This window comes from Cetorhinus maximus, chromosome 10 (genome assembly GCF_964194155.1).
Source record: "Cetorhinus maximus chromosome 10, sCetMax3.hap1.1, whole genome shotgun sequence".
Classification (NCBI taxonomy): Eukaryota; Metazoa; Chordata; class Chondrichthyes; order Lamniformes; family Cetorhinidae; genus Cetorhinus; species Cetorhinus maximus.
Genome location: NC_135888.1, coordinates 111194114 through 111211025, shown reverse-complemented (window position 1 = coordinate 111211025; position 16912 = coordinate 111194114). Strand labels below are relative to the sequence as shown.

General features: G+C 46.5%; 1 pseudogene; it reads left to right on the top strand.

Moving 5' to 3' along the window:
- LOC144685950 (organic cation/carnitine transporter 2-like) overlaps nt 1–16912 on the top strand; it is an 80341-nt pseudogene that overhangs the window by 26716 nt on the left and 36713 nt on the right.

Here is a 16912-nt window from a genome sequence, read left to right as displayed (position 1 = left end):
GAGAAAAACACCGGCTTGACGTCGGTGGATCTGACTGCGAATGCACGGGACACAAACAGGAAGTCTATCCTGGAACGGATGGACCCGTCTGGCCGTGACCAGGTGTATCTATGCTGCGCTCCGTCTGCAGGGTTGCTGAAGACGTCGTGCAGCTTGGCATCCTTAACTGTTTCCATCAGGGATCTGGACGTAGCGTCCAATCTGCTGTCGGCCCTGCTGGATCGTCCAGCCGCATCGATGATGCAGTTGAAGTCACCGCCCAGAATGACCGGCCTGGAGGTCGCCAGCAGCAGTGGTGAAAAACCTCCAGCCGCTCGGCCCCTTGTGACGGGGCATACACGTTAATTAACCGGAGTGGAACGTTCTTGTACATTACGTCTGCTACGAGGAGGCGCCCGCCCACCACCTCCTTAACCTCAGAGACGGTGAAGTTGCCTCCCCGCAGCAGAATACCCAGGCCGGAGGAATGAGAGTTGTTTCCGCCCGACCAGATCGATGGCCCATGGGACCACCATCATGACCATTGCCTGTAGGAGCTGAGGTGTGGTATCGCACACTCCTGTAGAAACAACAGGTCAGCTTTGACCTTGGCAAGGTAGTCCAAGGTTGCAACACATCGCGTAGTAGATTTAATGCTACGCACATTTATGGATACAATCTTTACACCCATTTTAAAGCATTTAGTCTCTTCCCAAACCTGTTGTCTCTGAGAGTCCCAGACCTTTGGTCTGCTCCTGCATACTCATAGTGCTCACAAATTGCCTCACTTTGGATGGGCTGAGGAAACTGTCCTGAACCTCCCCATTGGAGATGTTCCGCTCAGGTGGCATCTGGGCGTTTGTGCAAAGAACGAGATTTGAAATGTCCTCTGTTGGAGAAGTCTCTCCAATTCTCTCCCTCTCTAGGGCGTTGCTGCTCCTAGCTTCCCGGAGCTGGGGTATGCTGAGCGCTTCACTGCTCCCAGATTCCTGGGGCTGGGGTGCACTGGCCTCTTCGGGTTGTGGGCAAAGTTGGGGTGCGCTGGTCTCCTCATTGTCTCCAATGTTCTGGAGCTCGGGTGTCTCGTCCTCCAACTCCCTACACCGCTTCCTCTTTAGGTGTCGCCCTTGCACTTCTTTGTCCAAAGAGCAGCTGCCCTTGTCATCCGTGTTGGATGGGAGACGCCTCTTGCCACTTGTCTGGGAAGTGGCTTGGTCCCTTCTTAGCCCCTTCTTCCTTTTGGTTCTCTTCACCAGCTGCCACTCCCCCTGCTGATTTTCTGCTGCGACTTCTCCCAGAATGCTTCATTCACTTCTCACCCGTGCCTTCTGTTGGATGCTCTTCCTCCTGTTGAGTGCAAGAGTCCTTCTCCTTGATTCCCTCCTGAGTCGCGGTGTCTGCGGTGACTTCCCAAAATGCTTCAGTCACTTCTCACCAGCGCCCTCTGTTGGATGCTCTTCCTCCTGTTGAGTACAAGAGTCCTTCTCCTCGATTCCCTCCTGAGTCACGGTGTCTATGGCGACTTCTCCCAGAATGCTTCAGTCACTTCTCACCAGCGCCCTCTGTTGTCCGACTGCTATGTAACTGAGAGAACACAGACATGGCAAATACACCAGTGTACCAGTGTATTACAAATGTGTGCATGATTTAGCATGTTAATAACTACATGCAAGAGTTTATGTGTACATTAATATATATATATGCAGCAGTGTATATAGTTGAAACATTATTTGCTTCTGCTTTGCAGGTTTGGGAGAAAGGTAGTTCTTTTTGGAACTGCGGCTATACAGACTGTATTCAGTGTGCTTCAAGTGTTCTCTCCCAACTGGGAAATATTCTGTCTTCTTAATTTCCTTGCGGGCCTTGGACAGATGGCAAATTATCAGGCTGCCTTTGTACTTGGTAAGTACCTACACCATTCAATACTTCTATTAGTCCTTCAGTACTTTTGATGCTTCTGTCAGTCTCAGTGTGACACTAAGTTCTGCCAAAAAGTATCATTCTTTCAGTAATATAAAAGAAATACTTATGAAAATGGAATGGATCTCAGTGTCTGTTTCAATGCAGGCCTGTTATTTTGCAGTCATGTTATTATTCTGCTTGAAGTGAAGTCTTTGAGATTCCAGGGATGGCTCAGCAGTTGCGATGATGCCTGTGGTCGATCTGCACGATGTTGGTTTGCTCACGTAATCTTGAAAATGGAACTAGATTAGGGAAAAGAGCTGGTTCCTTCTTTCTCTTTCAAAGAACTGCTGTGCGGCCTCTTTTTTTTTTAGCCTGGTTGATTACAACAGTTTGATGGCTGTGCATGTTGGTCTCTCACTTCCTGTGTGATGAAGTTTTGTGTTGAAGTTCTGTCTTGGATTTTCTGTATGCTTGTAGCAATTTGCTTTATTTTCAACAGGGAGTAAAGATGCCCACTATACCATGTGACCCTGTAACAAATGCCAAGCCGACTTCCAAATAAGGCATTGTGGTAGTCCTATCAGGCAGTTGGATTCTTTCTCCCACACATGGTTTTGATAAACCAAAATGTTTTGTTTCTGAGAAAGACAAATTCCCATTTTTTAACAATGAAGGTGTTAATGGAATGTAATTTATCTCCTGGCCTGAGAAACATTGAGTCAATGTCAGAAAGAGAGTCTTTGTCCTCTGGAAAGATAAACACAGCCTGATCCACAAATCAGGCTGGCTGCTCTCAGAGCCATCTTGAATTCCAGTCCTTTTAAATTATATTTTTTTTGCAAGATATAGGGTGGAATTTTCCGAGCCGACTGGCGGCGGGTGTGATAGGTGGTGTGCGTGGAAAATATGGCGAGACCCACTTCACGACGGCGTGAAGGCAGGTCACGATGTTCCGCTCAGCCTGCCGACGGCGGGCCACGTTTCCCACTATCAGTCAGTGGGGAGCTAATTGTAATACATTAGCATATAACTGAAAGGCCATCCCGCCAGGCTCTTGGAACCCCACGGTATCGTCCATCCACGTCGGTGGGAAAGCACATCAAAGCGTTTCACAACAGCACACAGGTGACATGCACTTGGCGGCCTTCACTTTGGGGGTACTGAGGTGAGTGAGCAGCAGCGTTCTCCACAGCTCGCCTGTTGTTTACAGGCCTCGGGGCGCCAGAGGGCGGGGAAACTGATGCCTGGCCCTGGAGGCGACTGCTGAGGTAGTTGGGGCGGGGTGGGGGGGCGGGGGGGGGGCGGTGGTTGGTCAAGTGCTGCCCTGGCGCTGCAACCCGCGCACAGGCAATCGAGGTGGAGGGGGCGCGGGGTAAGCGAGGGAAGTGGCTATGCATTAGGAGCACCTGTATAAACTGACCATGCCTCTGCAACTAAAACAAATCAGGCACAGCCACAGTGCTATGATTGGGGTCAGGGTCCTAGCCTGCCGCCCATGCAAGCAACACGGAGGCACCAAAGAGCCACCAAGCACGCCATACCTTACACCCCCACACCTCCCCCGGCACAGACTCCGAGTCTACCACCACTTTATTGGATCGCGTTGTACAATCTCCTCGCCAACGCTGGCCATGTAGCAGTCACTGTTGGAGGCGCTCACAGCCCCTTGCAATCTCAGCATCTCGGTTTGGACCAGTGTCCCCCATTACACAGGTTGACAGGGCAGCCATGCAGCGCACTCATCTCTGGCCATCCGAGGGGGTGACCAGCACTGTCCAGGAAGCGTTAAGAGGCGGTCACACAGGGCCAGGAAAGGTGCTAAGTACACCCATGATAACCATGTCTCTCTCTCTTTCATGCTGCAGGAGGACCATGTCAGGGCCATGGATCCTGGTGACCTAACTGTGTGCCTGATGGCCGACAGAGACCGTAGAAGACGGAGGAAAGAGTGACTGAGGCACCTGGCCATGCAAAGGTAGGAACAGCAACCTCATGAAAAAGGGGCTGCTGGGGCTCCCGCACTCACTGCCCAGGAGCAACAGTGAACCTTGGCTGGTCGGTGCCTAGCAACACTCAGGGTCTATAGACACCACCTGCCATTCCTGCAGATGACTGAGAACCAGTGTCACCAATGACTGCATATGTCTAGGGACCTGGTGGCTCACATTTGCCACGTACTGCAGGACTTGGCACCAAGGGGACATGGAGGGCATCTACTGCCAGTGGCTATGAAAGTGACCACGGCACTCAATTTCTTTGCCAGTGGCTCCTTTCAGTGCTCCACAGGTGACCTCTGTGAGATTTCACAATCCGCCACAAATGGTGGAACCCTGCAATACAGTCCACAGAGGGCGTCACACATCGTCATCATCTGCTGCACTCTTTACAACCTGACGCTGAAATAGGGTGAGGAGCTGGCAGAGGAGGAAATGGAGGAGCTGCCAGTCTACCTAGATGAGGAGAACACCAATGAGGATGAGGGTGAGGGGGGATCCTCGGTGGTGAGGACAACAGGGATGAGGCCCTTGCACTGACTAGATGAGGCAGGCACACTTGGGAGGCCCTCATAGCTGCCAGATTTGTGGAGGATGAAGACTACATGCAGTGAGGTGTCTCCGTAGATCCTCACATCGAGTTGTGAACTTTTGACTGTGAGAATGCTCCTGTCATGGAGATGCAGTGGAGGCCCTAATAGTCGCTCAATCGCAGGAGGATGATGACAACATGCAGTGAGGACATTCCATAGACTTCACATAGCCTCTGAGAATGTCTGACTCCTGTCTGGCCGAGGGCAGCTCACTTGTGCTCCATGATCGGGGCCATCTCAGAGACACAGCCATGAAACTTTAGACGCATCTGATGCTGTGTCCGCCTTCAGCACCACAGCCCTTCAGCAGCTGGTGCACAGCATCACTGGTCGCAGATGCTGGTGTGATGGGGGCCAGCCCCACCTTAAAGGTGCTGAGAGCACACAGAGAGAATGAGCGAACTCTGTGGCGCCTGCCCACTACATTCTGGCAGCAATGACCAGCACTGCCGAGGTGCAGACATCAGTAATGTTTCCAGGGAGTGTGAGGCTGGACCATCACTGTGGTCTGAAGGTCACGATGAGCACAAGGGAGGAGGACCCGGACTGAGAGACCTGCCTTTTATCTTGTGCAGAAAAGTTCCACATCTGGGAGACAAGAACACTGCTCATCAGAACAAGGAGCCATGGGAAGGGTAACATTCTTCGGAGTTTATTGACAAGAGTGAACAGTATGTACAAATGATCAACACCCGTGGCCAGGCTGTGCAACTACTTTTGCCTAACTTTCCTAACTCTGCCGCTACGTCTTGGTGCTCACCAGATATCTACAGCGGAGGGGGAGGCAGCCTGTTGACTGTGACGCCCTGTCTGTGACTTTGGCAGGCGTTCTCTAGAGGGCTGAGACTTGGAGGGCCCTGGCCTGCTTTCGGGGTCCTGCTGTGTGGCAGTGGCACCCTCCTCGGCCTGTCAAGCTGGATCTGTGGAGGTCACAGGAAGAGGGGAGCCAGATGGGCCAGTCACTCCCAGAGTCACCTGGGTGGATGGTCCCGAAGCATGCACTTGCTGATCCTCCTCCCTATGGGTGCTCGAGGGCCCCTGGCTGACTCCGTGAGTGGAAGGGGTAGCTGGAGTGAGATCGAGCTGCCCAGCACCCCTCTAGCGTACACACTGTTGGAGGCCAACGATAGCACCAGTGATGGAGTTAAGCCCACGCAGCAGTTCCAGATGACGTCCTGGATCAAGGTCTCCATGGCGCCCACCATCCTGCCAGTGTTGACCTCAGTGCGTTGCAATGCCGGCACTATCATCTCAGCCTGAAGACGGACGGACTCCTCCATTGTGCCTTGAGATCTGAGGAGTGCATCGGACATCCCTTCCTGGTGTTCCTGAGCTTGCCTTTACAGCTCCAGCAACTGTGACATGACCAAGTCCAGAGGCTCATCATCTGACTCAGACTCAGCAATGTCCTGGCCTCCAGAAATCCTCCGAGTGCCGGGGACCTGGGAAGTCCCTGCCTCCACCTGCTGTGGATCAGAAAGTGTAGTGTTCACCAGATTGTGATCCCAAGGTTACTCTGAAGCTAGGTCCCACTGAGGTGTGTGTTTCTGTGCTGTTGGAGGGTGTGGGTGAGTGCTGTGACAGGACTTCAGGAAGGGTGCCTTCCAATTCCTCCTCAGAGGTTTCTTCGGATCTTGATTGGAAGCCCTGGGTCATGGACTCTGTCGGCTGTTTGACAGATGTGTCTGCGAAAGCAAGGGAAGATAATTAGTGTATGGCAGTGGCCTGTGAAACAGGACACATCACTCACGGCATGGTTGTCTGATGGATGTTGCACTGCTGGAACCCTCACTTGGCAGAGCAGTGCCGACCTCACCATCAGCACAGGACTGATCCCGGTCATCGCCGGTCAGCTGGATGGCTCTGTTTTCAAATTCTGTAAGAATTTTGATTTCCGGCATCCCTCCACTTGTCTGCGACCTTTCCCTCCTGTTGTGAGCCAGTTTGTCCTACATGGATAGAGATGGGGAGAGTGTATCAGGACGCCTGCCGGGCCAGATGATAAGTATGCCTGACCTGTGTGGGTGGTGAGTGCATTCTATTACCTTTGCTAAGTACTTGCTGCATCTGCTTACTAACCTTTTGCGATACATGCACGAGGACACTCAGATCCCTCTGCATCTCAGTGCTCAGCCAATGCAAATTGGCTGCCCTCTGAACTCTTATCATTGAATAACTAAGATCTCCGTCAGGGTCAATTTAGTGGGCTCATTGGCACGTTGCCAGAGATGGAGCGGTTCTCCCTGTGCAGACTGGGATCCATCCGAGCTGGAGGCTCATCCTCCAGAAAGAGAGCCACTGGTAGCAAAGTCCGCACTCGGAATGCTGCCACAGGAGGGATTTCCACCTCCATTCCAAAGGGTCTGCCTTCTTGGTCCCTCTGAATTTTTATTTTAAATTAATGCCTTTATTTTGAGATAACCTCAAGCTTCCCTCTCTGTCTCAGCAGCACACACACCTCTCAGTTGGTCTCCAGAGCTGCCAGCCCAGTCACAGCATCAGGAGCTCACCCACTGTCCTTAATGTTACAGCAAGTGTGGAGGTGGCCAATTAGGAGGCTGTCTCCAGGAAAATAACTCCCCCAGTCTGGCTCCCAGCAAGTGCGGGTTTGGGATCCCCATGTGGTCTCAATGTCGGGATCCCGAGGCTCACAGCAAAATTCTGCCCATAACGTACAAAAGCAAGAAAGTCATGACGAACCTTTTAAAAACACTGGTTTGGCCACAACTGGAGTATTGGCCCAAATCTTTCACTATGGGGAGAGAGTACAGATTGCTTCAGGAACCTGAGGAAGTGTCGATGTACACACATCTGCATAACTTAGGCGAATATTTAAAGTTCCAATTGCCAATTTTACCCTGCCCGGACTGCTCCATGATTCCAATGACAGTGGGATCAGATGGCCAGGAGCATGGAGACAAAGGCTGTTTGCAGTATAATTACCCCGGTTTTGCTCACACCCTCATTCACCTCCTACCCTGACAGTGCTCACCCACCATGCCCCTCCAGATGTGCTCACCCACTGTCCTTCCCCCACCCTCCAGAAAGTGCTCACTTACTCCCGTTCCATGTTCAGTGCTCACCCAAGCCCCACTCCACCACTGTTAGCACTGTCACTGGGGTGAGGCTGAGAGTTTCGGAGGCTGACAAACAGTGCTTACCCCCTCTCGCAGTGCGGACAGTGCTCAAATCCCCCTGCTCCCCTCCCCCAGATAGTGGTCACCCCCTCCCACACCACAGAGAGTGCTCACCCCCTCCCACACCACAGAGAGTGCTCACCCCCTCCCACACCACGGAGAGTGCTCAGCCCCTCCCACACCACGGAGAGTGCTCACCCCCTCCCACACCATGGACAGGGGAGTGAACATTGTCGGGGTGAAGAAGGTAAACACTGTTGGGATGAGGGAAGAGGGTGAATACTGTCAGCAGTGAAGGAGATGAGTGAACATTGTCAGGGGTTAGGGAGGGAGGAGAACACAGTCGGATGTGAGGGGGGGAGTGAACTGTTGGGGGTAGATCAGGGTCAGCATTGTTAGGGGGTGAGGGAAGGGTTTTCACTGTCACTGGGGTGAGGCTGTGAGTTTCGGAGGCTGACAGCTCCATTTTAAACAATGTGAGTCAATGAACTGAAAACAGACCTTAAGGGGCGTGTTGTCAGTTAATGGTGAGAAAAGGGGGTGTGGCTGTGCTGAAATTACCTCTGACAATTTGTTCCCTCTGCATCTCTGCTGGAGCTGACATCGGAAAGCGCAGTGGCTCTAGTGTAAAATGGTAAGTGAGCAGATTGAATCAGAGTCAGCGTTAAACGTACAACACTGATCGGATGATTTGAGCCATTGTATCCAATTCTAGACATTGCACTTTAGGAAGGATTTGAAAGCTGATAGAGGTTGCAGAAAAGATTTACAAAAATAGTTCTAGAGACAAGAGATTTCAGTTACATGGATAGATTGGATTATACATACGAACGTATGAATTAGAAGCAGGAGTAAGCCATTCGAGCCTGCTCTGCCATTCAATAAGATTATGACTGAACTGATTGTAACATCAACTTCACATTCTCACCTACCCCCGATAAGCCTTCACAAGAATGTATCTACCTCTACCTTAAAAATATTCAAAGACTCTGTTACCACTGCTTTTTGAGGAAGAGAGTTCCAAAGACTCACAACGCTCTGTGAAAAAAATAATTCCCTTCATCTCTATCCTAAATAGGCGACCCCTTATTTTTAAACAGTGACCCCTAATACTAGATTCTCCCACTGGAGGAAACATCTTCTACACATCGACCCTGTCAAGACCCCTCAGGATCCAATAGGTTTCAATCAAGTTGCCTTTTATTCTTCTAAACTCCAGCGGATAGAAGCCTAGCCTGTCCAGCCTTTCCTCATAAGACAACCCACCCTAGCCAAGTATTAGCTTAGTCAACCTCCTCTGAACTGCTTCCAATGCATTTACATCCTTCCTTAAATGAGTTGATAAATGCTTTGTAAAGTACACCAAATGTGGTCTCACTAGTGCCCTGTATAACTAAAGCATAATCCCCCTACTTATGTATTCAATTCCCCTCGCAATAAATTATAACATTCTATTAACTTTCCTAATTACTTGCTTTACTTGCATACTAGCCTTTTGCGATTCACGCATTGGGACCCCTAAATCCCTCTGCATCTCAGAGTTCTTCAATCTCTCACCATTTAGATCATTAGCTTCTTTTTCATTTTTCCTGCCAAGATGGACAATTTCACACTTTCCCACAATATACTTGATTTGCCAGACTTTTATCCAGTCACTTAACCTATCTATATCCCTTAGTAGCCTCCTGTGTCCTCTTGACATCTCACTATCTGACCTATCTTTGTGTCATCAGCAATTTTAGCAATCATACCTTCAGTCCCTTCATCCAAGTCATTTATATAAATTGCAAAAAGTTGAAGCCCCAACACTGATATCTGCGATACACCACTTGTTACATCTTGCCAACCAGAAAAACACTCATTTATGCCTACCCTCTGTTTCCTCTTAGCTAGCCAATCTTCTATCCATGTCAATATGTTACCTCTTACACCATGAGCTTTTATTTTTCACAAAAACTTTTGATGTGACACCTTATCAAATGTCTTCTGGAAATCTAAATACAATAGATCCACCCGTTCCCCATTATCCACAGCATATGTTACTTTGAAGAACTCCAATAAATTGGTTAAGCATGATTGCCCTTTCACAAAGCCATGGTGACTTTACCTGATCACCCTGATTTTTTCAAGTGCACTGCTATAATGTCTTCAATAATAGCTTCAGACATTTTCCCTATGACAGATGTTAAGCCAACTGGCCTGTAGTTTCGTGCTTTCTGCCTCATTCTCTTTTTGAATACAGTTACATTCGCTATTTTCCAATCTAATGGGACCACCCACAAATCGAGGGAATTTTGGAAAATTAAAACCAGCACCTCAACTATCTCACTAACCTTTTTAAAACCCTAGGATGAAACCCATCAGAATCCGTCAGCTCGCAGCTCCAACAATTTCCTCAGTACCACTTCCCTGGCGATTGTAATTTTCCTGGGTTCCGCCCTCCCTTCTAATTCCTGATTTACAGCTATTTCTGGGATGTTAATGTATCCTCTATGGTGAAGACTAATGAAAAATACCTGCTCAATTAATTTGCCAACTCCTTATTTTCCATTATTAATTCCCCAGACACACTTTCTTCTGGACCAACGCTCACTTTATTAACTCTTTTCTTAATTAAATATCTATAGAAACTCTTATTATCTGTCTTTATATTTCTAGCTAGCTTTCTCTCTTACTTTAATTGTTCCTTCCTTATCAATCTTTTGGTCATTCTTTGCTGTTTTTTATATTCTGTCCAATCTTCTGATCTGCCACCCATACCTACATTATTATATGCCTTTTCTTTAAGTTTGATACTGACTTTAATTTTTTTTTAGTTAACCATGGGTGGTGGATACACCTTTGGAATTTTTCTTTCTCCATGAAATGTATCTATTCTGTGTATTCTGTAATATCCCCTTAAATGTCTGCCATTGCATCTTTGTGGAACTATCCCTTAATATGACAGTTCAGTTCAGCTAGCTATGATTCCATGCCCTCATGATTTCCCTTATTTAAATTTAAAATACTTGTCTTGGACCCACTCTCCCCTCCCTCAAACTGAATGTAAAATTCTATCATATTATGATCGCTGCTACCAAGCGACACCTTCACTATGTGGTCATTAATTAATCCTAGTATAGTCTAGTATAGCCTGCTTTCTGGTTGGTGCCAGAATGTGTTGTTGCCAAAGACATCCTATGAATTCCTCATCTAGGCTGCCTTTGCCCATCTGATTTTCTCAGTCTATAAGCAGATTAAAATCCCCCATGACTTTCACTGTACCTTTCTGACAAGTCCCCATTGTTTCTTCCTTTATACACCATCTTATTGTATGTTTATTGTTAGGGGGCCTGTACACCACTCCCACAAGTGACTTCTTGCCTTTATCATTTCTCATCTCTACTCATCTCTCTCCTCATTACAGAAGAGAATGTTGAGAGGAGATTTGACAAAGGTGCTCAATATAATGAGGGGACAAGACAAAATAGATAGGGAGAAATTGTTCCCATTGGTAGAAAGGTCTAGAACCAGAGGACTCCAATTTAAGGTGATTAGCAAAAGTAATAACTTCTTTACACAGTGAATGGTTCAGATCTGGAATGCACTGCCGACTGTGCTGGGGCAAGTTCAATCGTTGCTTTCTAAAGAGAATTGGCACGTGAAGAGAAACAAACTGGTGGACCATGGGGAAAGAGTGGGTGGGTGGGCCTAAGTTGATCTTGCTGACACAGACACAATAGGCCTAATGATCTCCTTCTGTGCTGTAACCATTCCATGGTTTTATTCTATGATTTAACAGGAGTTTCCAAGCATTTTGCTCATGACCTGTGAATACCAGAGGAAATAGTTATTTAGAATATTACTGTTTTGTGCTCACCCTCTATTTCAAGCATTTTTATTTTATTGTTCCAACTTTTTTCTGACTGTCCTTGCTGTTATGACACTGAAACATTTGTTTTCTCGTTATTCTAAGGCTCCGATGCTAAACCTTTATCCAGTTCTATGTTTGTGCCTCTGATCAATCTTCTTAGTTGCCTCCGATTTTCAAGCATTCATCCTAGAGCCTCTTTTTCTTTCCTTCTGCGGGATTTGTACTTAATTTTTCCACTTTATTTGATATTAAATTCCACTGTTTCACATTGTGTTTGCTTAGCCTGGATTTATTGGTTGTGAGAATGTTTTTATCCTGCAGTGTTCAGGATTATACTTTTAAGGTTCTGCTTAAAAAAGTAAGAACATACCAAATAGGAGCTGGAGTTAACCATTCGGACCTTCGCACCTGCTTCACCATTCAATAAGGTCATGGCTAGCCTTCTAACTCAACTCCATCTTCCAACATTATTCTCATATCCCTTAAATCCATTTGAACCCAAAAACCTTTCACCTTCTGTCTTGAATATACTCAATGACTGAACACCCATAGCTCTTTGGGATAAAGAATTCCAAAGGTTCACAACTCTCTGTCCTCAAAGGCCGACTCCTTATTCTGTAACTGTGACCCCCCCAGTTCTAGATTCTCCAGCCCGGAAATATATCTTCCCAGAAGCCACTTAAAATTTTGTATGCTTCAATTAGATACCCTTTCATTCTTCTAAATTCTAAGGAATATAGGCCTAAACTACTCAATATCTCCTCAAAGAACAATCCCTTCATGCCGGGAATCAACCTAGTTGAATCTACTTTGCTCCCTCTATCCTTCATTAGGTGAGGAGACCAAAACTGTACACACTAATCCAGCTGTGGTCTCATCGAGGCTCTATAAGTTGTAGTAAGAGTTCTTTACTCTTGTACTGTAATAAAGGCTAACATACCATTTGCCTTTCTATTGTTTGCTAAACCAGCATGTTAACTTTCTGTGTGGTTCCTTTATAAGAACATCCAGGTCCTTCTAAATACCAATGCTTCTCAGTCTCTCACCATTCAGAAATATTCTACTTTTTCTATTTTTCCTACCAATGTGGGTAGCTTTGCAATTGCCTACGTTATATTCCATCTATCATAATCTTGCCCACTCACACAACCTATCTATATCTCTTTGCAGCCTCTTTGCATCCTTTTCACACTTTCTTTTTGTTATAGTGTTGATTTACCAGGCAACCTTTCTTGATGGAAACATTGAACTTTATTTACAAGACAGCAGCAGCAACTACATGTGTGCATCTAACTCCATAACTAAAGAAGAACTCCCCCTTAGAGGTTCCCTGCGCTGCTAACTGATTGGTTTACACAGAACATGTGATCTTACAACACAGGATTATTCTTAAAGCTACAGTCTTACTTTTATCAATTACTACATTCCTCTCCCTTTAACTTTTCTATACATTTTGTATTTTCAAGGATATTTATCTCATGACATTACAATATTTACACAGGTCATGAAAGTACAAGTTTAGTCTTTCAGGTGGTTTCCTGATCCTTGCGGAACATCGTAGCTCCATGATTTCCAATTCTTTGACAGGAACCACATTCTCTGGAACTGCATTAACATCAGGTAGTTCATTAGGCACAGGCTGCTCAGTGACGTCCACTCCGACAGAGATATCGGGCATGTCTATCCTTGGTTGAGCGACTTCAACGGGAACCACGGGTTCAACAATTGGTTACAGGTGGAACATCATTTTGTTGGGGTATCGCTCTTCTTCTTAAATGATCCACATGCTTATGGGTGATCCAGTCCTCCACTTCCACGTAGTATGTGGGCTTCTCCAACAGTAAACTGTCACTCACAATTATGCAAATCATGAGTTGCTTTTTGGTTCCCTTGACTTTTCTCCACCTTCCCTTCCAAGTTGAAAAGTATCGAAGACGGTGCCCCATCAGTAATTATGCAGGTGTTGCACCTGTAGTAGTGTGGGGTTTGTCCTGTAGTGAAACAGGAAATGAGCAAGTTTAGTTTCCAATGATTCACTTGTTCACTTTTTCATTCCTGCCTTAAGTTTGTACTGCTCTTTCCACCAGTCCGTTAGATGACAGATGGTATGGTGCAGACTTCATGTGGTTGATACCATTCAGGCTGACAAACCTTTGAAATTCAGCGCTAGTAAACGCAGCACCATTATCTGAGATGTTTACTTCCGGCAATCCATGGATAGCAAAGCTTTGGCATAGTTTTTCTGTAGTAGCACCTGATGTCGGCGACTTAACTTCATAAACCTCTAATCACTTGGAATGAGCATCTATAATCAGTAGAAACATGGGGCAGAATTTTTAGCTTGGCATGCGGGCATGCACCTGACCTGCTTGAGCGTAAAATAGCACGTGATGACATCGAGCAAGTGCTTAGCAATAACCTGCTCACTGACGCCCAGTTTGGGTTCTTCTAGGGCCACTCAGCTCCTGACCTCATTACAGCCTTGGTTGAAACATGAATAAAAGAGCTAAACTACCGAGGTGAGGTGAGAGTGACTGCCCTTGGCATTTGATGGAGTGTGGCATCAAGGAGCCCTAGCAAAACTGGAGTCAAGTGGAAACAGGGGGAAAACTCTCTATTGGTTAGAGTCATACCTAACACAAAAGAAGATGGTGGTGGTTGTTGAAGGTCAGTCATCTCAGCTCCAGGGCATCACTGCAGGATTGCCTCAGGGTTTTGTCCTCGGCCCAACCATCTTCAGCTGCATCGTCAATGACCTTCCTTTCATCATAAGGTCAAAAGTGGAGATGTTTGCTGCTAATTGCACAATGTTCAGCACCATTCGCGACTCCTCAAATACTGAAGCAGTCCATGTCCAAATGTAGCGAGACTTGGACAATATCCAGGCTTGGCCTGACAAGTGGCAAGTGACACTTACACCACACAAGTGCCAGGCAATGACTATCTCCAACAAGAGAGAATCTAATCATCGCCCTTGACATTCAATGGCATTACCATCATTCAATCTCCCATTATCAACATCCTGGGGGTTGCCAATGACCAGAAACTGAACTGGACTAGCCATATAAATACTGTGGCTACAAGAGCAGGTCAGAGGCTAGGAATCCAGCGACAAGTAACTCACCTCTTGACTCCCAAAGCTTGTCCACCATTTACAAGGCACAAGTCAGGAGCGTGATGGAACACTCCCCACTTGCCTGGATGAATAAAGCTCCCACACACTCAAGAAGCTTGACACCGTCCAGGACAAAGCAGCCTGCTTGATTGGCACCACATCCACAAAAATGCACTCCCCCCAACCACTGACACACTGTAGCAATAGTGTGTACCATCTACAAGATGTACTGAGGGAATTCAACATGGCTCCTTCAACTGCACCTTCCAAACCCACGGTCATTACCATCTAGAAGGACAAGGGCAGCAGACAGACAGGAGCATCACCACCTGGAAGTTCCCCTCCAAGTCACTCACCATCCTGACTTCGAAATTTATCACAGTTCCTTCACTGTCACTCGATCAAAATCCTGGAGCTCCCTTCCTAACAACACTGTGGGTGTACCTACACCACATGGACTGCAGCAGTTCAAGAAGGCAGCTCACCACCAGCTTCTCAAGGACAACCAGGGATGGGCAATAAATGCTGGCCCAGCCAGCGAAGCCCACATCCCGTGAATGAATTGCTTTATCGGCAGGTCTGTAAAAATTCAGATGGTGTTGAATCCGTAATTGCGTGAGGAATCATGTGATAGTTGAGAAGGAATCATGAAATTCGAGTTTCTAACGTTCCTTTGGATAACTTCATTCCTGTTTTGAAGGATTGCACTGCTCTTTCTGCAAGAAGAAGAAGACAGAAATCAAATCCAAAATGCCAATAGGATATGTCTCCAGAGCCCTCTCTGTAGCCGAGAAGGGTGCTCACAACCTGAAAAAGGTTTATCCATAATATTTGGAGTAAAGAAATTCCATCAACATCTGCATGGTTGCCACTTCACCATAGTGTCCGAATATAGGCTAATAATGGATTTGTTTAGTGAAGATAAAGCAATTCTGCCAATAGCCTCTGCCGGAATTCAATGATAAGCCTTGATTTTGTCAGCATATAAGTACACCTTTATGTACCGTCCGGGTATGCATATAGCAAATGTAGACGCCTTCCGTCATCTTCCATTGTCAGACAGCATCATACATGCTCCAGTGCCACAAGAAGTTGTACTTGTGTTGAATTTCCTGGACTCCTCGCCAGCCTGTGTGAAGCAAATAAAAAATTCGACAAATAGGGATTCAATTTTATCCAAAGTTCGAGAATGGCTGAATGCACCAGTCTCTGAAGAGATAAAACCATTCAATGCCCATAAAATTGAGTTAAGTTGTCAAGATGGAATCCTGTTGTGGGGATCAAGAGTCATTGTCCCTTCACAAGAAAGAGAACTGCTCTTGAGAGAGCTTCACAGTGTGCATCCATGCATTTCAAATATGAAGATACTTGCTCGAAGGTATGTTTGGTGGCCAGGTATAGACTGTGATATAGGGAAAATGGTTAAACACTTAAACACTGTCTCCAGTGTCAGCAACAACAGAAGTTGCCCGTTTCAGCTCCACTGCATCCGTGGGAGCAGCCTGGTCAACTCTGGGTTAGACTACACGTAGACTATATAGGTCCATTTTGAGTTACCATGTTTTTATTGATCATCGACGGGCATTCTAAGTGGATGGATGTGTATGGAGTTAGATCACCGACATCATGTGCAACTATTGAAAAGTTGTGCCAATGTTTTAGTGCACATGGCCTACCGGAAGTCATTGTTTCGGATAACGAAACTGCCTTCACTAATGCGGAATTCCAGAGATTCATGAGTTTAAATGGGATTAAACATATTAAAACAGCACCATATCATCCCTCATCCAATGTGTCAGCAGAAAGAGCAGTGCACTCCTTCAAAACTTCAAAAGAAGTTATCCGAAGGAACGTTAGAAACTTGAATTTCATGATTTCTTCTCAACTATCGCACAAATCCTCATGTAACTACGGATTCAACACCATCTGAATTACTGATTCTCCCAGTGGGAGAATCTCAAGTCGTAGAGCTACGTCACTCTAACCGAGTTAGAAAACCACCTCAGAGACTTAATCTATAATTGCATGACCTGTGTATACATGTATATGTTATGAATTAAGATATTCTTGTAAATAAGAGATGTAAAAAAATTAAAGGGGGAGGAATGTACTGATTGTAAGTAAAATCTTTCCTACTGTTTTAGGGATCACGTGATTGTATTAACGAATCAGCCCTAAGCGTGGGTAATCTTAGGGGCAGAGCTTTCTACTCATGGACCTGGTTCAAGCACATAGCTTATTCAGGAGCTCTGTAAATAAAATTAACTGTTTCAAGCAAGAAACCTGTCCGGTACACCAAGTTTATTACAATCCACAAATTCTGCCAGACCTGCCGA